Source organism: Sminthopsis crassicaudata, chromosome 1 (assembly GCF_048593235.1).
Source record: "Sminthopsis crassicaudata isolate SCR6 chromosome 1, ASM4859323v1, whole genome shotgun sequence".
NCBI lineage: Eukaryota > Metazoa > Chordata > Mammalia > Dasyuromorphia > Dasyuridae > Sminthopsis > Sminthopsis crassicaudata.
This window is the reverse complement of record NC_133617.1, coordinates 141289960-141314047: the sequence shown is the minus strand read 5'-3', so window position 1 is coordinate 141314047 and position 24088 is coordinate 141289960. Positions and strand designations below refer to the sequence as shown.

General features: G+C 38.3%; 1 protein-coding gene across 5 annotated transcripts in view; it reads right to left on the bottom strand.

Annotated features, from left to right (window-relative positions):
• The window catches only part of RGS22 (regulator of G protein signaling 22), a 171562-nt gene that overhangs the window by 128091 nt on the left and 19383 nt on the right, over positions 1-24088 (bottom strand). The window contains exon 1 of one of the 5 annotated variants that reach the window (XM_074268279.1): positions 14177-14375. The exons of the other annotated variants lie outside the window; for them this stretch is intronic. The gene's annotated coding sequence lies outside the window, so the exon portion shown is untranslated. Of the gene's footprint in view, positions 1-14176; positions 14376-24088 lie in introns of those variants that run through there. 5 annotated transcript variants of the gene reach the window in all.

Sequence of the window (24088 nt, the reverse complement as noted above, 5' to 3'; positions counted from 1 at the left end):
GGAGGAGGAGATTGATTCATTCTCTTAGCTGTGGAGAGAGAGGAAGGTGGTATAGAGATTGCTAGATCTAATCCCCTGACTTTGACCCCAAAAGACCAAGAATAAATAAAGCCTTTTGCTTATCCTGACTGGCTAATTCTAAGATATCCAGGGTCCCAACAGTTTAGCATGGTGACTATTATACAGTAATTACTTGAATGCTTGTTTATTAGCTTCTGCTTTTAAACTTTACATTCAAATAGTTATCTTTATCTCAGATACTTCTAAGGTACCTAATAGCATAAGCTTTTGTCAATAAATTGTATTAACACTGTCCTAAAACTCCCACACTTCATTGAGTTTGATCAATAAGTCAAAAAACATGTATGAAGTGCTTCCTATGTGCCAGATAGGAGGCTAAGAGCTGGAAATACAATGACAGGCAGAACCATGGTCTTAGCCCTCAAGGAGCTTCACATTCTAATGAAAGAGAAACAAGGAGGCCAGTATAGCTGCAAATAGAGTACATAAAGGGTGATGTGTGAAAAGATTAGAAAGGTAGGAGATGGGCTTGAAATGCCAATAGAGCTTTTGATTGAGTTTATTGAGTAGAAGACTGATAAGATCAGACTGGCACTTTAGGATGGTCACTTTCACATGGAATCAAGGATGACTTGGAAGAGAGACTTGGGCAGAGAGAGCAATCTACAGTCTGTTATAATAGATCAGATATCATGAAGTAAAGAAACCCCACACTGCAGTGGCAGTTGTGTAAGCAGAAAGAAGGTGGGAGGAGAAAGAAGAATGGGAGAAATATTATAAAGGTCAACAGGAGGTAAATGTGAGCAAGGAGTTGAAGATGACATTAAGATTAAACTTGGATGACCAGAAGTATTGATGATACAGTCAATATCTGTAGTAGTAATAAGATCAAATGAATTAATACTTGTAAAAATACCTAGGACAAAGTATAGAGAGCCAGAACTCTAGAGAAGTATACTTGAAACAAGGTGTTAACTCAGTGGAATTGATGAGATGATGGTTCTCTAGTTCACATATATACTTAGTACTCAGCATGGTGATGTAATAGTTCTCTAGTTCACACATATTCAATATGTCATAATGATGTAATTGTAATAGTGTATTTAAACTGGGGACAAATTCAGACTGAGACTGGTTCATACTGTCAAACTGTCAGACTGCTGGAGGAGCCTGGGTCAGACTGAGACTGGATTAGAGTATGACAGACTCAGACTGTGAAGGAGACAATAAAGACTTTGGACTCTATTCTTGTCCATTCTCGTGGTGTGTATCCTGCTGAGACCAAGGCCCTTCTGGAAGACCTCCAGAAAGCTAGCCTGAACATACAACAGAGTCCAGCATATACTTGATGTTTAATATATGCTTCTTTCATTTCATTCCATGCAAGGGAGGGGGGATTTGAGAGAACAGATAATGTGTTCTGTTTTGGACATGTTGAGTTTGAGAAGTCTATTTGAGAACCAACCCAAAAGACAATTTAATTAGTCATACATAAAAATGTTAAACAGAACAGAGCAGTTTCCTAGGATGTATTAACCACAGATCTCCTTTCAAGCTGACCTCAACCCACTCTAATAGCATGTTATAGCATACAGAATAATAACAATTATATCAATAATACTTTTTTCCCCCACAATTAGAACTAAAAATTACCTTTTAAGAGTTTTAATTCTTTACAGAAGGAAATTGAAGAAAGGCAAATTTTGACTCAACATTAGAAAAGTTCCACAGCCAAGTAAACAAGTAAAGCCCAAGACACTCCCAAGTATACAGGGATCCTTATACATGGGTTAGTACTTCCGGTTTCTGAGTTTAATATTTTTGAAGTTACCTGATGACTTGGCAAATTATTAATTTTGAAAAGGCACTAATATCCCCATACCATAAGGCTATTTAATATTCACTTGAAGAGTAAATGATAAACCACAATTCCAGAGGAACAACGATAAAGCATGTTACTTGGCCTCCTGATAGGTAATAGACTCAAGATAAAGAATGAGACATGGCCTGCCTGTCATTTTAGTACAAACTTAATAAATTCCTTATCAATTGAAAAACAAAACAAAAAAAAAAAAAAAAAAAAAAAGAATGAGACATGGCCAATAAAGGAATATGCTTTTGCTTGATCAATGACAATCAGTGGAACACAAGCTCTGCCCAACTTTATCCCAGCGAAAAAGGTTTTGACCATTATGTTAACAACAGGCTGTATGTATTAAACTCAATTTAATAAACATTTATAAAGTATCACATACATACAAATGGCAGGTACTCAGGATTAAAACAAAAACAAAACGAAACAAACAAACTAAAAAACTATTCCTTCTTTCAAGGAAATTACATTCTATTATACAAGCATTATAATTGGTAAAAACAGTTTTTTCACTGTTTATTACTGTCAGTAACTCATGAAAAAGATTAAAATACAAAATGGCCTTCATTTTGTGTCACTCCATCATCATCATCATCATCAAGCATTTATTAAGTCCTTGCTAATGCACTAACTGTGCTCACTATTGGAAATACAAAGAAAGGAAAAACCTTGGTTCTTGGCCTTAAGTAGCTTACATTCTAATAGGAAAGTAAACATATAAACTGCTGAATATAAAATATATCAAGCATAAGTGTAAGGTAATCTCAGAGTACTATTTAGTAGAGGGGATCAGGAGAGGCTTTTTGGAGAAGAGGGATTTGAGGAGAGTTTTGAAGGATGCCAGGGAAGCCTGGAGATAGAATTGAGGAGGGAAACAATTCCAGGCATTGAGGACAACTAGGGAAAAAGCATAGGGTAGTGTGCTATGCACCAGAAACCAATAAAGCCTAAGCTTTTCATGTAAGGTAATAGAGTATAGGAAAAGGAGGAAAGGTAGAAAGGGGACAGGTTGTGAAGGATTTACTTTAAAAGCCAAATAGAGGATTTAATATTTGATCCTAGATTAAATATAATATAATAATTATGCAATATAATATAATAGAGAGCCAATGGATTTAATGAGCTGGGTGTAGATTGGAATGGGAGGGGGTAATAATATGGTCAGATCAGCACTTAAAAGATCACTGTCAGGTGGAGTGGTGGGGAGGAGAGACAATGCAGAAAGATTAAAGGATGGTTGCTTCTGCAGTGACTATACTGGAATTATGAAAAGAGGATAGAGAATTGTATGAACTGAATTATTATTAGACTATCTACAAACATTTGGCTGCTAGTACTCTAAATATTTGATCTTTGAATGATACTGACCAACAAGTTAAGAAAAAAACCCCAAAACTATTCTCTCAGAGAAACTAAATTACAATCATGTTCTTGCTATGAATGAAACTAGAAGATACAGAGTGGGAGCCAAATGGAAGAACAGTTCAGAGGTTCTTCTTAGGGAGATGAGTAAAGGAGCTGGAGTCATTGGCTTCAATATGCATCCAAGGGCAACAAGAAAAATCATTTCATAGAATATTCTGTCACTTCATCTGTTCCTGGCTCATAACTTATCATAAGCAAACAGACCAGCATAAAGCTTAGCTTATGTACCAACATGTGTTACAAAACTGATGAGATGAAATAGAAGAAATGAAAAATTATGAAAAACCTGAAAGATATCCCAAACTAAATCAGCACATCTGTAGAAATAATTATGTATATGAATATACACACACAAATGCATACAGATATTTAATGACTTCAAGGTACAAAGTGACAAGCATGGTGGGAAATTCAGCATCCAAATATGAATGAGGTCAATTGTTTGAGAAGAGTCCAAAAAAAAAATGATTGATAGAGCAATCATCAAATATCATAACAAAAAAATAAGAGAGACCCTATTTTACTACAATAAATGATTGATTACTAATGTGGTTACTAATGTGGAACTCATTTCAGAATTAGCTGCCAGAGTATAGCCAGAATGTTGAATGGTTGAAGCAAAGGTAAAAAATCAATACCAAAACTATTTAAAAAGATTAAAGATGAGAAACTGACATTGAATACAATTATAACATGTTCATCTAAACCTATATTTTATATGTTCAATTACATTTTATTCATAGGAATAGAGTATGACCCAGTGAAAAGAAAAACAAATTAGCTCATCACTTGAGTTCAAATTTCAGCTCTGCCACCATGCTCCTTCTGGGACCAAGCCAATATATTTTTCTGGGTATCATTTTCCTCATCTGTGAAATGAGGGTATTGGAATATGCAGTCCCTTTCTTCTTAAAATCTATGCTTTTATGCAACCATCTATAATCCACTTTTGCTTTTGAATAAATGGAGACACTCTAGCTCAGTGATGCCAAATTCAAATTCCTAAGGGGCTATATACAATCTTAGAAAACTACAGATGAGAGATAGTTAGATGGTACAGTGAATAAAGCACCAGCCCTGAAGTCAGGACCCAAGTTCAAATCTGGCCTCAGATACTTAATACTTCCTAGTGTGTGACCCTGTTTTATTTGTTAAATAATCTCCCCTTATACTATAATCTGGTTCTAATCATACTAGGGAGTTTTGCAGACAAGTTTGATATCTCTGTTCTAGATTATCATTATTACTTGGAAAAGTTTATTGATGTGAAGTCACCACAATGAGACCAAAAATAGAATCAGCAAATAATTGAGCTTATTGACAAGTAGTGAGACATGGAAGCCAAGAGCAATACCATTTTATATTACAATTTCATTTGCAAAACACTATGGAGGAAGATGGCGGATTAAAAATAGACTTAATCATGTTGACTGGATATTGCCATTATTGCTTTGACTTTCCTCTACCAATTTAAAATAGAATCTATAAGTAATAAAAATTCCTCACAAAGATGAGTGCCATAAAGAATCTATATTATCAGTGTCATGACACTAGAATGAGAAAATCAGCTAAATGACTCAAGACCTCTACAAAGGCACAAATGTACAGGATCATATTTCTTTTATATTGGGCTACTATGAAATAAGCCAAAAAAAAAAATTACAGACAGGCTATATTAAAATAGGCAAAATATGAAAAAGCTGAAGGCCATTCTTTCTATTATAGTCTGAATTAGTCAGATCTTTATTAGAGAATGCTGTCTAATCTTGGTCACAACTCAAAAAGAATGTGGAGAGATTTGATTCATAGAAAAGAAAGAAAAGTGATCAAAGGGTTGAAAAATAAGTTATTTGGTGAAATTTTTAACTTAGGGAAGAACTAGCTAAGAGATCAATTCAGTTAATAATCGATAAGTATTAATTAATTACCTGCTCTATATCAGGAACTATACTGAATGCTAAAATAAACACAAATAAATGTTAAGTCTCTGCCTTTAAGGAGCTTACATTTAATAGAGGAAGACAGCATATATACCATGTTATGTAGAAGTTGATATTGAACTGTGTTTTGAAACAAGTAAGGGATTTTGTGAAGCAGGAGAATAAAGAAGTTCATTCTAGGCAGTGGGGGTGGGAAGAGCAAAGGAAGAAAGAAGAGAAAGGGAGATGGGAAAGGCCAGAAGGGGGGAGAAAGAGAAAGAAGTCCATTTTGGCTGGACTGTAAATTGCAGCACACTAAAATGAGGAATAAGTTAAAGAGTTTGAAAAAATAAATTGGGGCCAAGTTGTGAATGGCTTTAAAAAAACACACAGACAGCTTTTTTATTTTTCAAAATACATGCAAAGATAGTTTTCAACATGCACCCTTGCAAAATCTTGTACTTCATATTTTTCTCCTTCCCTCCTCACCTCCCCCATACCCTAGAAAGCAAGCAATCCAATATGTTAAACATATGCAATTCATGAAGGGTTTTTTATAAAAGCTTTCAAACAGAGTTTATAGTTTATCCTAATGACAATAAGGAACTACTGTAGTTTATTGATTGGGAGAATGACATGGTTAAATTCTCATGTAAGAAAAATTATTTTGATAGCTATATGGGGAGATGAAGAAAGACCTGAACCAGGGAAAACAATCAAAAGGCTATTGTACTAATCTAAATCAATGGTTCTCAAACACTTTGGACTCAGAATCCCTTTACCTTCTTAAAAATCATTGAGGACCCAAAAAGCTTTTATTTATTTATGTGGGTCATATGTATCAATACTTACCATATTAGAAATTCAAACTGATAAATATTTCTTCATTTAAAAATAATAAACTCATTACATATTAATATAAGTAACATATTTTGAAAAACATTTTCTAAAACAAGAAAAATTTAGTGAGAACAGTGGCATTGTTCTACATATTTTTGCAAATCTCTTATATATCGTGCTTAATAGAAGACAGATGGATTCTCATATCTGATTTCTGCATTTAATCTGTTGTGATGTTGTATATGAAAACAATTTGGCCTCACACAGATATGTAGTTGGAAAAATTGTGTTGTGGTATTATTATGAGACTAGGTTTGACCTTGTGGACCCAATGAAAAAGTTCTGAAGACCCCCAGGAGTCTGCCAAATACTAATTGAAAACCACTAATCTAGGTAATAGATAACAAGGAAAAAGAGCTAAATATAAGAGCTATTACAGAAGTAGACATGACAAGAATTGGTAAAATTAGGAATATGGCATGAAGAATCAAAGTTTATACCAAGTCCATGAGCACAGTTGTTTGGAAGAATGGTGATGACTTCAACCGAAAAAGCTAACATCAGAAGCAGGGAGAAGGTTTAGAGGGAGAGGGGAAAGGTGATGAAGTCTCCTGAACTAAAGTAGTTTTGTCAGTAAAGAGGTAGAATACAAGGAACTGAATGGAAAAACAGCATGACTTGGCAACAGATTGTATATGAGTTGGGGAAGAATGAGGAATCATGCAATTATATAGCAGGAAATCTGATATGGATATGGAGATCTTTGAGTCAGGCACAGAGAGGATAATTAAACCCATAAGAAATGATGAGGTTAATACAAATTTAAGTACAGAGAGAGAATTGGCCCCAGGGCACAGCCCTGCTACATCCACAGTTAGAGAACATCATATGAATGATCAGCCAGCAAAGGAGACAGAAGCAGATAGGCAGCAGAAGAAATAAGAGAAAGGAATAATCACTAATTCCTAGAGAGAAAAAGAGAAGGTCCAATAAGAGCAAGTGTTTACCAGCGTCCAATACAGAAATGGTATAAAAAATGTTGAGATTGGGGGGGGGGGGGAATTGAAGTCATTAGTTGGTAATTAAGATATCATTGGCAATTTTCAAAAGAATTTTCAGTTGATCGATAGAGTCAAAACCAAACTGCCTAAGATGGAAGAGTGAGAAGAGAGGAAGTGAAGACAATATATCTATATTGTTTTTTCTAAGAGTTTGGCCAGGGAAAAGGAGGGATAGAAGACAATAGCTTGAAGTTTGAAATTGATAAGGAACTCTATAGATAGAGTCTAGTTAAAGGTTAGAGGGGGAAAGAAATTAGGATGCAATTTGTTGATAGCCTTGGAAGAAGGGCCAAGCTCCTAATTAAGTGCTGGAGAAAATGAAAAGTGGGGCAGAAATAGTGACAAACATTTTGAGATAGAAATAGAAAATAAGGAGCTCAAAGTGAATATTCTCAGGAATTATTCAAGAATAGGCAATATTTTAAAATATTTTTATTTTAGCTAGTTACATGCAAATATTTTTTTACATTTTAAAAAAAATTGAGTATCAAATCCTCCCCCTTCTCCACATCGAGTCTCTTCCACTGAGAAGGCCCATGTGAAATTGTGCAAAACATTTCTATACAAGGCATGTTGCAAAAGAAAACATCTCCCCCCAAAAAAACCCTCAAGAAAAATAAAAAAAGTTAGTTTAAAAAAAAGTATGTTTCAGTCTGTATTCAGACACAATCAGTTATTTCTCTGGATATGGATAGCATTTTTCATAATAAGTTTTCAGAGTAGTTTTGATCATTGTATTGCTGAGAATAGCAAAGCTATTCACAGCTAATCAATCAGTTCCACACACTGCTATTACTTTGTACACATTACATTTCACTTTGAGTTCATGGAGGACTTCCCAAGTTTTTCTGATGGCATCCTGCTCATCATTTCCATAAAACAATACTTCTTCATAATCCCATACCACAATTTATTCAATCATTCCCCAATTAATTGATGGCCATTTCCTCAATTATATGAAGTATTTTAAGAAAGAGTATGATGAAGAGTTGGTCTCCATTTCTATAGAAAATTAAACAGAAAGAAGATGAATTTAAATTAAAACTAATGATAATCAGCCATACCCAATGGACTTTTTGGTAGCCATCAAAGACAATGTAGCATCTCTACTCCTAAGGGTCTTCAAGAAGAAAACAAGCATGCATATCTGTCCTGAATTACTTAAAACATTCATCTATCTTAAAGCTGAAAGCTAGAACAAGTGATTTCTTGAAATCTTTTCTAATTTTCTAAGATTTACTAATCTTCAATTCGATTTCTATAATTTAAGAGGTAAAGATCAAAAAAAAAAGGATTGAGGTTTAGAGATCATGTTGAATACTATCAGAGGCAACACAGCAAACATATACAGGGCTTCTTAATCTTTTTGATGTCATGAACTCTGATAGTCTGATGAAGCCTATGGAATCCTTTTCAGAATAATGTTTTTAAATACATAAAATACACAGAATTACAAAGAAAACCAATTATATTGAAACACTTATGAAATTTTAAATATAAATTTTACAAATCATAGATTCAGACTTCTTAACATAAAAGATCTGGCTGGGGGATTTGGACAAGCTAAAATTTGCAAAGTGCCATAATCATTTATAATAGTGGCAACTGTCCTTGATTCCCCTCATCAAAAAATAACTTGGGGTGGTTACTAGTCCTTTTGATGAGGGCTGGTAGAGGAGGAGAGGTGTGGCAGGAAAAATAAACCTGGTCTTCCCTATTCCCAAAGTTTCTATGGTGGGATTTCTTCCTGTTCCAGAGGATGTTAGACCATTTGAATTTGTATAACTTTTTGTTGGTGATTTTACATAATTTTACAGGGCTGTCTCAGGTCAGAGTTTTGCTCTCACCACTCTCAATTCTTAGAGACTGTTTCCATCTTGGGAAAACAAGAGTGTAAGACTACAGAGCCACAGAAGTCCTTTTTCAGTTGTAGATCAGTGATCCTTCCCACTCCCACTTTATTTTACAAAGAAACTAAGGAATAAAAAGGTAATTTACCTTCATTCACAGTGTTATACAATCTATAGTCCAACCTGCCACAAAGTAGATATCTCTCCTATAGCCTTATTGATGGTGGATCTTCCAGTCTCTTCTTTAAATACCTTCAGTGAAAAGGATCTTGACTGTGCCTTAGAAAATCCATCCAATGGGTCCTAATTAGCTAGATAGATATCAACAGGGAGAGCCTGAATTATAAAATACAATCTGGAAGCCTGGCTACTCCTTGAGGAAAACAGGGAGAGCACTGATAGGATCACCTGAGCTTTAGCAGAGCCTTTTGTTCCTTGTATTGACAAAATCATGATAACCCCACAGTTGCTATATCCCAATCAAAGTCAAGCTGTGATGTCAACCCCCAAGATAATCACTCCCCCTATAAAAGAACCTACCTGTACCTCAAGAACTCCGCTAAACAACTGGCTTGCTCCTATCATGATCCTAATTCTTTTATCCCATTTGCCATACCTTAATAACATCTTACTCCTTAATGGAATTTTAGGCCCCTTTTTAATTGCAAAAGCCCCTTTCAGTGTTAAAAAACAAAACAAAACAACAACAAACCCTTATAGATTTAGCCCAGCATAATAAAATCTTTGTCCCTGGATTTAGAAAAGGGCTAAGCCTAATTCTTTTGAAACCACACACAACACTGGCAGTAACCCCAATATACTTTTGGAGTCACACCTCTTCTTCCCATTACTTCTCTATTTTGAGTCTAAATCTGCTTCTATAAATTTCACTCACTAGTTCCACTTGGACTTTTTAAGGAACACTGAAAAACATGTTATTTTTCTACGTGACAGTCCAACAAACGTTTATAGACAGATAACCTATTTGTCCTTGCTCTTTTCTTCTACAGGTTAAACAAACCCAGGTCAGTCCTCCAAAACTTTCCAGACTACCTTTTGGGCACCCTCCTGTCACTGATCTGCTAGGATCTTTGCAAATACATATACTTCCCAAGGTTCCTTCCCAGGAACCTTGCCGTAAGTCTTAAAACACACAACATAAATACTCAACTAAATCTCACAATGCAGGAGAGGAAGAATAATTATTATCTTTTGTCTTTACCCTAAATTTCAACCTTCCCTTCTCTTTAGCCAAACTTGTCTCGTACTTTGACAAATCTCCCTTCCATATGTCTTTATCCCTCTATCTATTGATTTGGGAGCCTTCTAAATTTTTTGAGAATTATTCCCAAAGTCAGTGTAGAGCTGTGAGAAAGAATAAAACTTGACATACCAGGAGATTTCATCAAAAAACTGAGTAGATGAGATTCTTGATTAACCAACAGCAAAATCTTCAATTGATTTCATTCCAAATGTTCTAAAAATGAACTGACCTGAAGGTGATGAAAGTTAACTTAGTCGGACTAGTCAACCATGTGTGAAAAATATTTTCACAAAAAAATCAAGTGCATAAAAATATATTTGTCATAAATCGCTGTTTCCAAATTTCTTTTTAAAAGGAGGCAAAACAACAATAAAACCTGGGAGTAATTATTGATGTGCTTAAAACAGCTAACCAGTGAAAATTTCTGGATGCCAAATTATTAAGCTGAACAGTGTTTAAATTAAAAACTAATGACTAGATTAATTTAGTACATATTCATCTCTGTTCCAATACTATCTCCAGAGTTCCAGAACTGTACTTTTTAAATGTACACAAGTCAATGAATAAAAAACAGCTGACTAAATGTGACAAGCTAATTGCAAATGACAATTTCTTTTCATTTAAATTTAAACTTTGTCATAGAGAATGTCTAATCATAACCTATTAAGCCAATAGAATAAAAAGATGGACTTAATTACCATTTTATCTTTTAGCCCAGAGCTATTTAAACAAAGCTCTTTGTATCCTACTTCCAAAGATAATGAAAGCTGGTAAAAGAACACTCTGGTTTGCCACAAACCTAAATAGTTCTATATCTAAAATGCTGCCAATATCTTTGAAGAAGTTAACCTTAGAACCTTTAAATTTTGGTAAAGAAAAAACACACTACTATACTTATACCCTTATCCTCCTACTCTTTTTCTTCATCCTCCCTTAACTCCCTTAACAAAAATGAAAAAATTACCAAAATCATTCTTCCTGTTCCCAAACAATCCACATAACTCTTTAGAAAAGCTGTAATAAATTATAATAGTTTATAGCTCAAAAATATGCTTAAGATCAGTCAAAAAAAAAAAGTTATGGTAAAATTCCAAGGGCACATAGCTGAGCATGGTCTGGCAGACATATGACATACCTATCCTTGCAGGGGTATAGAGCAGGCCACCCCTCCAGCTTCTGCAAACCATAAGTGTCACAAACATTCAAAACCACCCACAAAGGACCAACCTAAATCTCTATGTGGGCCCACCTACTCAACTCCACAACACTCACTGCACATAAAATACACAAAACAAAAAGAAATGTTTCGCACTCCAATATAGAAGAAATCTTAATAAGCAAACACTTGTACATAAAGAGTTGACAGCAAAGAAACCTCCCAGACACCAAATGAAAACAATATCTGAATGTAAGCTTGGCATATGAACAAAAAGAATGAAGTTATGAAAGCTAAAATTTGCAAAGTGCCATAATCATTTATAATAGTGGCAACTGTCCTTGATTCCCCTCATCAAAAAATAACTTGGGGTGGTTACTAGCCATCAATTCTTAGATGATACAATTTATCCCAAGGGAAGCAGTACAGTGGAGATGGTGGAAAAAACACTTCACTGGGAATTGGAAGATCCAAACTCTGCCATTAACAAATATATAACTTTGATCAAGTAGCTTAAATTTTCTGAGACCAAATTTCCTTGTCTGTAAAATGAGAAAATAATGTGAATTCTAAAGTCCCTTTTTCCCCCCAGCTATTTTAAGGGTTATCTTCCTCCATTAGAATGCAAATTTCTTGAAAGCAGGGACTATCTTTCTGCTTCCATTTGTATCCCCAGTACTTAGCTCAGTGCCTGGTACATAGAATCCTAGAGATGGAAGGGCCCTCAGAACTGAGGTTCTTAACCAAAATTACAGAATCCTTTGAAAGGCAGATAAAGCCTGTGGACCTTTTCTCCAGAATCATTTATTTCCCCCCCTGAGGCTGGGGTTAAGTGACTTGCCCAGGGTCCCACAGCTAGAAAGTGTTAAGTGTCTGAGACCAGACTTGAACTCGGGTCCTCCTGACTTTCAGTGTTCTATCCACTGCCCCGCCTAGCTGCCCCCAGAATCTTTTAAAATGAAAAACAAAACACGTAGGTTGACAAGGGAAACATTATATAATGCAGTTATCAAATTATTTTTCTTAAAAAGCTCATGTTCATATACTCCAGTGTCACAAATCCCTAACTTATCTTGGCTGTGGTCTCCAAAGTGAGGACCATGGAAGAATTCTCAAGGGAGGTATGTGTGGTTTACCCCTAAGGATTGCAAGATCAATCAATTAGAGGGTGGGAAGTTGGATCCGAAAGAGCTTATCTCTATATCCTTCAGTCACTCTTTTCAGCAGTCCCCCTTTGGTTCTCCCTCCCATGTGATCACTGCTGTGGCTGCCAGCCCTGAAGGGCAGTTTATTGACCAACATGATTCAAGCACCCTCAGCAGGCAAAAGTGGCCATCTTATAGCTCCTACAACCACCCCGCCCTGGCTCCTTCCCTTCTCCCCTCACCTTCCCTCCGCACGTGTGAGCTCAGCATTTTTGTGCCAGTGACTCAGATCTACAGGTCTGACCTGGTTTTTCTCTGGACCTCTATTTCTACACCAGTAACTGTATTTTGGACATTTCAAAGTTGACGTCCCATAGGCATCACAAACAATATGTCCAAAATGGAATTTCCCCTTCAAAACCACTCCTCTTCTCAAGTTGCTGATTCTTGCCGTCACTCAGGTTTGCAAGTTATTCTTACTGTTCTTCTCGTCTCCTGATGTCATCGCCCAGGGAGCAAGTCTTGTCATCCCTTCCTTGGCAGCATTTCTTGCATCCAATTCTTATCTCTGTTCACACCGTCATCCCCAGGGTCAGGCCCTCCTCCTGTTTCACCTGAGCTCAGGATGAGGAGGGGACCCGGACACTGACAATCCGCCTCAGGGAGGGACAGGCGGAGGGACAAACGGCTCCCCTTACCTGGGTGGGACTGGCTCAGTCTGGAAACTCATAGAATTCAATTCAAGTTCCAGCTCGAGCGGAACCGAGCCGGAGCCGACCTGGGACGGCACCCCGCCCTTCGGTTGTGGCCAAAGCTCCCATTACTAGAGGGCCGGGCCGGAGCGCTCTCTGTGCAGGGGGCCGGACCGGCGGCGCGCCCTGCCGCTGGAGTACCTATCTCCCTAACCAGACTTTAACCTCACTTCCAATCCCCATAACAAACCCTTTTATCACTCCAGGTGTTGGGGTCTGTAAATTCCTTTACGGAGAGCCTCTGCACCGCCTGAAGGGAGTCCCCAAACTCCCCACCCTTGCGCCGCTCCCAGGGGGTGCAGGGGAGCCTCAGCTGTCCCGGGAGCTGTCCTTTAAGTCCTGACCTCCAGGAGCCCTCATCAGGGCCGTGGTGTTCCCTCTCCAGCCCGTCTCCTGGGCCGCCGCCAGTGGGGCCAGCGGGGCGCAGCCCGCCACGGCCCCTTCAGTAGCCCCCACGGCTCTCCAGTGGCCGCAGGACCCAGCACTGTTTCCACAGGAGCTCCCACAGTCGCACTTTTCTCACCTGGGAGACTGGGAGATGACTAGAGTAGCTGAAGGTATGGACACACCTAACCACTCAGCAGAAAGAACTTTCTGGACCACGCCCAAAGGCTATAAAACTAGGCATGCCTTTGGATCCCACAGAACCGCGGCTAAATCTCCGGCCCAAAGAGATCACAAAAAGAGGAGGTCACGTCTGCTTAACAGCATCCCCCAGCAGCTCTTCTGCAGTGGCTGGGCCTGGAGACGGGGCGCCCGCCAGGCGGGGACTGGCTCAGTAAGCTGTGACATGGGATTGCCATCAAATACTACTGTGCTAGGCATGAGACACAAGGCGGGATAACTTCACAAAAGCTTGGACAGACTTACACAAATGACACAAAGGAAGCTGAACAAGAGAGCGCTGTACACAGTAAGTGGCGCTGACTGGGCGAAGTTTTCTCAGTCTAGGAGACTAGGCCTAAGTCACGTGATCCCTATTCACAGTGCAGGAAGACCAGGCCTCGGACCTCAGGTTGCAGGAAGTCACATGATCTATGGGCCTAGAGGTCTGTAAAAGCTTAAGACCTTAGGTCAGTTACAGGAAATGATAGGAAGTGATGAGACCCAAAGGAAGTAGACAACGTTGACCACCATTGGTCAAGGATGGTTACTTCCTCTTAAGTCTATCCAATGAGAAGGCTTGAGTCTTTTGCTATTTAATGCACTCCCCCCCTACCCCTGCCCCCAGCCTCTGGCTTGTAAGGTGGGAGCGGAGATGTTTCTATAAATGCTCTCTCTGTGTAACTGAAGATGTATCTGATTAGTTAATTTGGGGACGGGGCCTAGCGATGCTGTACAATAAAGAACTGTGAATATTCTTAGCAACACAGTAAGTGGAAATGATCCCAAAAAACTCATGGTGAAACTCTGGACCTCCAGAGAAAGAGCTAATGTCTGAACAGGGTCTGAAGCGTGCTGTTTTCCACCTTCTTTTCTTTTTTTTATTCTTGCCTTCTTGCACTAAGTGAATATTGATTACACATGTATAACCTACATTGAAGGGCTCACCCTCTCAGGGAGGGGGACAAAAGGAACAGGACAGGGCAGGGACAGAGAGACAGGATCTGGAACTCAAAATGTTTTTAAAATCCCAAATGTTAAAAAATGGTTTTCATGTAAATAGGGAAATATATGAAAATATAATTGAGAAAAATGAAAATATTATTTAAAATGATTAGCAGAGTAGTATATGTATATAATTTGCAAATGTATATACATCTACCTAATTAGGGCATTAATGCTCAAATACTTCTTACTGACAGGGAATATGACCAGAAAAGTTGAGAGCACTGATCCTGCCAAAACTCCCCCTCGGAGTGGGAACCACCTCTACAACGGCCTGACATGGTACTGTAAATACTTCTAAATGTAAGCAGTTCTTACTGTCAGCTCTAATTACTATTAGGTGGTTCTTTATCTGTAGAGTCAGAATCTTGCTGTCCAGTCATTTTCAGTCACGTCCAGCTCTCTGTGATCCCATTTGAGACTTTCTTGGCAGGAATACCAGAGAAGTTTGCCATTTCTTTCTCTAGCTCACTTTACAGATGAGGAATTAAGATAAATAGATGACTTTTCACCTAATAATAATAATAAGTATTGAGGTCAGATTAGAACATATGATGATATATTTCCACCATATTTAACATATTGATTATTTGCCATCTAGGAGAGGGAATAAGAGAAAGGGAAGGAAAATTGGAACATAAGGTTTTGCAAGGGACAATGTTGAAAAATTATCCATCCATGTTTTGAAAATAAAAAGCTTAAAAAAAAAATATGATGAGTCTTTCTGATTCCAAGCCCAGTGTTCTAACTATTGTGTACCTGGCAACCCCCAGTCAAAATAGGCCTCCTATAATAATTTCCAAGCCTTTTGGTCCTTATTTTGTCTTCTTCAGCTACATAAGTCAATTAACACTTTGACATAACAAATCTCAAAGTACTTGAGAGGACAGCTATTAGATTTCCCTTAGCCTTTTTTAGGTTTACATATTCCTAATTCTTTCAAACATTTTTCATATGGCATGGTTTCAAGACCTCTTACTATCCCAGTTATTCTCTTCTGCATATTTTAGTTTCATTCATTCATTCATCATTTATGCATTCCAATAATAAACATTTGTAAACACCTAGGGGCATATGCCTAGAACTATGCTAGTATTTATTAAGAATATTAACTTTGGGAAGAACTTTAAAACCCATCTAGTCTAACTTTTTTCATTTGACAGATTAGGAAATCAAAATATAAAAAATGGACACAAATCATATGGTAGTTATTTATGGGCTAAGTCATGACTAGGAATTTGGTCTCTTGGTTTCCTGTCTAATACGTTATCTGCACTAAAATATCAAATGTCATCTTTTTGTCTTCAATCATCTGAATTCTGCCATTAAATTCTGCCACAAATTTCATAATTATGCCTAGTAAGTCTTTATCCTAATAACCTACTTGACAAGTTGTACAGAACAGGACCAAAGACAGAACGCTATGGCATATCACTCCAAGCCTCACTTCAGGTTGCCCACAATCAGCCAACAACAATTGTAGTTGTTTAACAATCTTTTAGGCCATCTCATTACTAATATCCAATTTCCATTTGTTCATCTTTTCTAGAAGAATACTTTGAGGGGTTGTCAAATGCCTATATGAACTCTACATACAAAATGTCTGTTTTTTCCTCTGATCTACTAGCTCCAAAAAAAAGAGGAAATAGTTGGTTTGACATTTATAATTACTTCATAAAGAACTAATTCATTCTTCCTATTATAAGAGAATGACTACCTATATCTATGTGACAATACAAACATAATCAAAATTTTCAGAGATAAGAATGTGTTTTCAAATATTAGGAACACGATAACTTTCTAAGACAAGATGATGTATTTTTTAAAGTAATGGCTAAAGGGGCAGCTAGGTGGTGTGTAAGGGCCCTTTAAATGGGCGGACACAGTGCATCGGGATTGAGGCCCAGAAGTAATTTCTGTGGATATTAGGACTGCCCTTGGGCGGGATCCTGGCCATATTGAGATAGTTTTGTAATGGGTGACTCTCTCGCTGATTGGCTGTGTGTGTGACCTCACAGGCCCTATATAAGCCCACTGCAGGCAGCAACCGCCCTCTTTAACCTCCTGCTGTTCACCCTGGCTCCCCAGCTGGGTGGCCAAGCCAAGATGGGTAGCCAAAAGAGGTAAGGGTTTTGGTAGTGAACACATGGGTCTTCTGACCAGGTGTTCACCAGGGAACCAACAAGTCAGGGCATCAGTTAGGGCATTATGTGAGTAGGTATAATAAAGGCTTTTAAGATTACACGTGGTTGTTCTTGAGTGCGCTACCGGTTACTAAGCTATAGATTCAAGAGATTGTGGCCAGAGACCTTAGAAGGCCTCAGAGGAGGCGAGCCGGGTAGAGCTCACACTGCAAAGGACAGTGGTCAAAGGTACTCTGGTGGGTCTAGGACAGACTAGTAATTGTAACTGCCAGGAGAGCACGTTACATATGGCGCCCAACGTGGACGCATCAGGAATTATCAGGTTTTGAAAATATTTAATATTCAGAATTAAGATTCTGAAAGATCCGGTAGAAACGCCACTTAAGAGGGAAGACAGAGAAGCAATATGGACCCAGGTAACTCTGGGATCAGGCTCAAGGACACAGCTGAACATAATGCTTATTATATAAAGAGGTTAAAGAGCCAGATGGAAGATCTTTTAACAAAGATCACCACTGAAGAACAGCAGGAAGCTTGTAATCAAGCTCCACAAAGGCTATCCCCACACCCAGTAAATAGAGCTAGGAGAGGGAGCAACCTAGAGCTAATGCGATTGTATGACAGTAGAGAGTATAAAATGCCACAGCAAGAGTTGCTGGAATTGCAGGTTAAACTACAGATGGAGCTAGAGAAAGAAGAAAAAGCTAGGTTACTACAGATAGAACAGGAAGAGTTCAAACCAGTGGCTGAAACTAAGGAAGGAAATAAAGGAACCACATGGACTTCAGTTGTAGAAATTCTTCTTAGCATTTTGTTGGTTTACCTCGTGCATTGTTGTTTTAAGGAATTTATCCATTACTCTTTCATTGAGAAGAAGTTTAGTTCTTTTTATGTGCAAAGCTCAGGTTTGATTTTAAATCAGCCTTTGGGGAATTTTCCAATTCTTCTTCCCTCTGCCTCACCTTCTTGGGCCAAGGGAGTAGGGGGAGGAGGAAAAGGAAGGGCGATAATACCATCAGCACTGCCCATTAATCCATTCAAAACTCCTGTGTCTTCATTTCAAAGGACAGGAGTAGGCTTTATGTCCCAAGGCAAAAAGGAATTGTGGGGTATTGAGTATAATCAGAAAAGTTTTAAAAATACAGTTCAGTTAATTTCTAAGAAACCTTACAGGGACAAGACCTTGCAGTTAGAGAGAGTGTTGTTTTATACTTGTAAAACTGCTAGGATCGTCTTTGGAGAGTTGGAACTCCTCTTTTATTACCTCGTGGATTTTCCACTTCCACAGGTGAGCTTGATTTCCCAACCCCCTACGGGTACTTATAAAACAGTGTTTATGTCTAGAATGGGTTGGAAAATTGTTGTTTTAATCACTAGAATAAATAGACAGTGTGTGATCTTTGACCCAGGAGGAAAAGTAATATCAGATTTATTGATTCACACTCCTGAAGTACAATTCGGTATCAGAAACTCAAACTTTGATTTTTAGGCAAAAGAATTCAGGGATATAGCCGAGTGTTCTAGTAAAGTCATTACTGCACAGACTATCCCCAAGATCTTCTCTTCTAAACAAGAGAAGGGAATTTTGGGATATGTGATTGCTTACAATTTTTAAATTTTGATTTTACATTTTTAAACATTTTTGATTTTACATCTTCAAAGTATTTTGATTTTACATTTTAAAGTTATTTTGGTTTTATATTTTTAATCTATTTTGGTTTTACATTTTTAAATTCTTTGCCTTTTACCTTAGCAATGCACTTCGGGCATACACAGAAAGTGCAGCTAAGTGACAGACTAACTTTTGTCTGACTTTTGATCTTTTTGACAACAACTTTGTTTCCACTGTGATGTGGAAAGGCCTGGATGGCATTTGGAAAGGCCCAAGTTGGGCCCTGGGTACATTCCTTCCTAGGTGCAGATCCAGCAGTAGAGTTCATCCCCACCAGAGACATTTGTAACCTGGGGATCCAAGAGAAGGACCAGACAACAGTCCAGAGAGACCAGCCAGATGTCAGCAGCCCTTCAGACGCTGATGGCAGCAATGTCCCTCCTGACCATGACACCAGAGACACCAGACACAGTTCCAGTGTTGCAGCTGAAATGGACTGTTTTGGGTGATACGCAATATAAAGACTGTAAATGGACAATGGGCCTGCTTGCTTCTCCCGTGGCCACTTGCCATATGGTGGCCTGGGAAGAGGCTTTGCCCTATGCTTTCTATTGAAGGACTATGCTTTTAAATTAGTGGGTGAAAAACCAACACACCCACCTGCCATTGTTATTGAGACAATGTTACTGGACATGACTTTGCTTATGTGCACCTGTGAAACTAGAATTGTTCTAGAATTGTGAAAAGTGCAATAGAGAATTGTGATAAGCTAGAATTGTTCTAGGATTGTGAAAAGTGCAATAGAGAATTGTGATAAGCTAGAATTGTTCTAGAATTGTGAAAAAGTGCAATTGAGAATTGTGATAAACTAGAATTGTTCTAGGATTGTGACAAGTGCAATTGAGAATTGTGATAAGCTAGAATTGTTCTAGAATTGTGAAAAGTGCAATAGAGAATTGTGATAAGCTAGAATTGTTCTAGAATTGTGACAAGTGCAATTGAGAATTGTGATAAGCTAGAATTGTTCTAGGAGTGTGAAAAGTGCAACAGAAAATTGTAAGAAACTAGAATTGGTCTAGAACTGTGATAAATGTAACTAGAATTGTGACAACCTACCTACTAATATTTGTTAACTAGAATTGTGATGTTTTACCTTGTTGACTTCCCACCTCAGTGTTGACATCCTACCTCATTGGCATCCAACCTCTTTGGCATATTATCTCGAGTATGACTTTGATGAATGGGTTGAACACTTGGGCCACTGTTGAGCCTGATTCTCATTGTCATACTTCTGTTTACTAATCTGCTGCTTTGTTCCTCCTTGGGCATAACACTCTGTCATCTCATGGACCAAGTGAACTACAGCTGGTGCTAAAAGTTTAGCTTGGTGAGATGTGCGGTTCCCGCAAAACAAGAGAAAGGGAATTGTAAGGGCCCTTTAAATGGGCGGACACAGTGCATCGGGATTGAGGCCCAGAAGTAATTTTTGTGGATATTAGGACTGCCCTTGGGCGGGATCCTGGCCATATTGAGATAGTTTTGTAATGGGTGACTCTCTCGCTGATTGGCTGTGTGTGTGACCTCACAGGCCCTATATAAGCCCACTGCAGGCAGCAACCGCCCTCTTTAACCTCCTGCTGTTCACCCTGGCTCCCCAGCTGGGTGGCCAAGCCAAGATGGGTAGCCAAAAGAGGTAAGGGTTTTGGTAGTGAACACATGGGTCTTCTGACCAGGTGTTCACCAGGGAACCAACAAGTCAGGGCATCAGTTAGGGCATTATGTGAGTAGGTATAATAAAGGCTTTTAAGATTACACGTGGTTGTTCTTGAGTGCGCTACCGGTTACTAAGCTATAGATTCAAGAGATTGTGGCCAGAGACCTTAGAAGGCCTCAGAGGAGGCGAGCCGGGTAGAGCTCACACTGCAAAGGACAGTGGTCAAAGGTACTCTGGTGGGTCTAGGACAGACTAGTAATTGTAACTGCCAGGAGAGCACGTTACAGTGGTGCAGTGGATAGAGCACTGGCCCTCAAGTCAGGAGGACCTGAGTTCAAATCTGACCTCAGACACTTAACACTTCCTGCCTGTGTGATCCTAGACAATTCACTTAATCCCAATTGTTTTAGCAAAAAATAATAATGATAATGATAATAATAAGGGCTAAAAAGACAAGACAGACAGGGTAAAATCAACTCTTCAATAATTATTTTAAAAACTCTCCTAAATATCAGGCACTTTTTTTTTTTAGGTACTGAAAATAAAAGTACAAAGAAACAACAACTCTATTTACAAAAAAACTTAAATTCTTAAAATGTACAATGGGGGAGACAAATACATTGTGTGTGCGCAAGTAAGCAAATGTGTGTATATGTGTGTGTGTGTATATATGTGTATATATATACACACACACAGAGACACACCACATATATATTTATGTAATACAAATAGAAAATGAAAGGATATATAAATATGTCACACACTAGAATTCAATAGAAGGTAGTCTAAGAGGAAGGGCGATAGCAGTTGGGGGACAGGATGGGCTTCATGCAGAACATGGTGCATGAGCTGCATCTTAAAGAAGGAGGAAAGTTGATGAGACAAAAGAATGGCAGCAACACATCACAGGTATGCATGGAGAAGGGAGATGGAGTATCATCAGGAAGGAACAATGTCCAGTTTAACTGGAATGCAGAATATGGGAGAAAGAGAAGTGTCCAAAGAATGAGACTAGAAAGGTAGGTTAAGGCCAAAGAGAGGCTTCCTGCCAAGGTGATTGCCTGAAGCAGTTGGAGAAGCAGGAAAAGGTTCATGCAGAAGATGATACTGAAGCTATTATTATAATAATAGAGGGATGCTATCAAGTAGGGATAAGAGGAACTTCAGAGATCCAGAAACAGAGGGAAAAAGAGATCATGAATAAAAATAGAAGGCTATAGCGAGGGTCCAGGGTTCAAGTCCCTGTTCGGGCGCCAAATTGCAAAGGTCTGGTCTAGCTCCTCTTGTCAGAATAAGCAAAAGTCCTTGCCCCACGTTGGGCGCCAATTGTAGCGAGCTGTCGTCTCTAGAAGCTGCCGGATCGCTCTCTGGGAAGAGATCTGCTGTGTCTACTCAAATCTTTAAGACAGATTCTTCTTCCTGTAGTGAACCGTTGTCTCCAGGCAGTTGCTGTTAACTCTTGTCCTTAGAAGTGACTTCCCTTCCTGCAGAGAGCCCCGTCAGGCCTGATGTAATGCAGAGAGTCTTTCTCTTGAATCCTGGCTCTGAATCTCCTCCAACTCTTATCCTTCTTCAGGCCGATCTGCTCTCTGCGCCCAGTGCTGTCTCTTTTTATCCTCCCAGAGAATGGGCGTGGGATAATGCAGGGGCTTCTGGGAAGAACCACCCCAGCCAATGAGCTTGCCCCCTCTATCAAGTCAACCTGAGTTCTCACCTTGTAATTGTCCAGAAAACCTGAATTCTCACCTTGTCACCATCCAGACAACCTCAGTTCTCACCTAGTAATCCCAACAGAAGGCCAAAAAAGAAAAAAAAGACAAAGTGCAGGAGTGAAAGGAATATACAATGAGGCTGGAAAGAAAAGTTGGAATCAGATTGTAAAGTTTTAAAAGTGGGAGCCAAGATGGCAGAGACAGACATTGCCTGAGCTCTTCCTGGCTTCTTTCAGAATCAATACTAGATCATGAACAAATTTAGGAGTGACAGAACCCATAAATATTTGGAGCTTTATTACTATTACTACCATTATAATATTATTATTATTGGAAATAATGTTCTAGCTTAAGATATCTTAGGACAACTTCAGGAAAGGTCTGTCTCAATTGGACAAGGAGGAACCCAGTGTAGTATAGGCAATCCTGGTACAGAGAAGCCCAGTGAGGGAACCTAGCAGGAGGTTCTTAGCCCAAATATAGCAGCATTGGTTACTCTGTCTTGTTCAGAAGCCCAGATCAGCTGTGAGACCCCCAATACAACTACAGAAGGCAAATTGTGAGCTCCTGAACCCCAGCATAACAGGTGGGACTTGGCCAGGCCACGCAGCACAGTGAGGAAGTCTGCAGCTCCAGTCCCTGCACAGTCAATGAGAAACTCCTGTTGCCCTGCAGAAAAGGTTCAGGACAGTCTCCTCTGTGCCCTAAGAACAGGTCTCAGCCTTTAAAAATGAGCAAACAACCCCAAAAAGAGCTTTCACCAAAGAGAGTTACTATGGAGAGGGGGAAGACTAGAATACAAACCCAGAAAAGGGTGATAAAAGAGCATATTGAAGGAGAGAATGGTTGGTAGCAAAACACTTTTGAGGAGAGACTGGCTGAAAGGAGAAAAAAAATAGGGAGAAATTATTAGCAATAGTAATTGTAAAAATAATTTTGAACCAAGTTTCTCTGATAAGGCTTCATTTTGCAAACATAAGGGGAACTGAGTCAAATTTATAAAAAAATAAGAGCCATTCACTAATTGATAAATGATCAAAAGATGTGATCTATGCCTAAAAGGCTAAAAAGTCATGCATATCCTTTGACCTAATACCACCACTAGTAGGCATGAATACCAAAAGAAATTTAAAAAAAGAAAAAGGAAAATTACTTATAGATACAAAAAATATTCATAGAAGCTCTCAGGACAAAAAAAAATCGAAATAAAGTATGATATGTGTTTGTAATGGCATATTATTGTTCTGTGGGAAATGATGAACAGGATGCTCTCAGAAAAAAACCAAAAAAACAAACTGGAAAATCCTCCAAGAACTCAAGCAAAGTGAAATGTGCTGTATACAAAGTAATAGCAATGTTCTGAGATGACCAGCTATAAATAACTTAGTTAATCTTGGCAATACAATGATCCACAACTATTCTGAAGGATTTATGATGAAAAATCCTATCCATACCCAGAGAAGGAATTGTGTTTGAATACAGATTGAAGCATTCTCTCTTTTAAAAAAATTTTTATTTATATTAGGATGGGAGATCTAGCTTTTCTTTCACATGACTTTTATGAAAATTGCAAAACTTCTTATGTGATTTCTTAACTATGGGTGGAAATAAGAGAGAGAAATTAGAACTCTAAAATTTTAGAAACAAATGTAAAAAAAATTGTTTTAAATGTTAACTGGGGGGAAATATTAAATAAATAAATTTAGAATTGAGGAAATGGGGAAAAAAGTCTACTGAACAAAACAACTCCTTTAAGAAAGTGCAATTGGCCAAATGCAAAAGGAGGTAAAAAAAAAAACTAACTGAAGAAAATAATTCACTAAAAATTAGAATTGGACAAATGGAAGTGAATGACTCAATGAAAAATCAAGAATCCATCAAACAAATTTTTTTTTTTTAAATTTAAAAACAGAAGAAAATGTAAAATACCTCATTAGAAAAACAACTGACCTGGAAAATAGATTCAGGAAAAAGAATTTAAGAATCATTGGA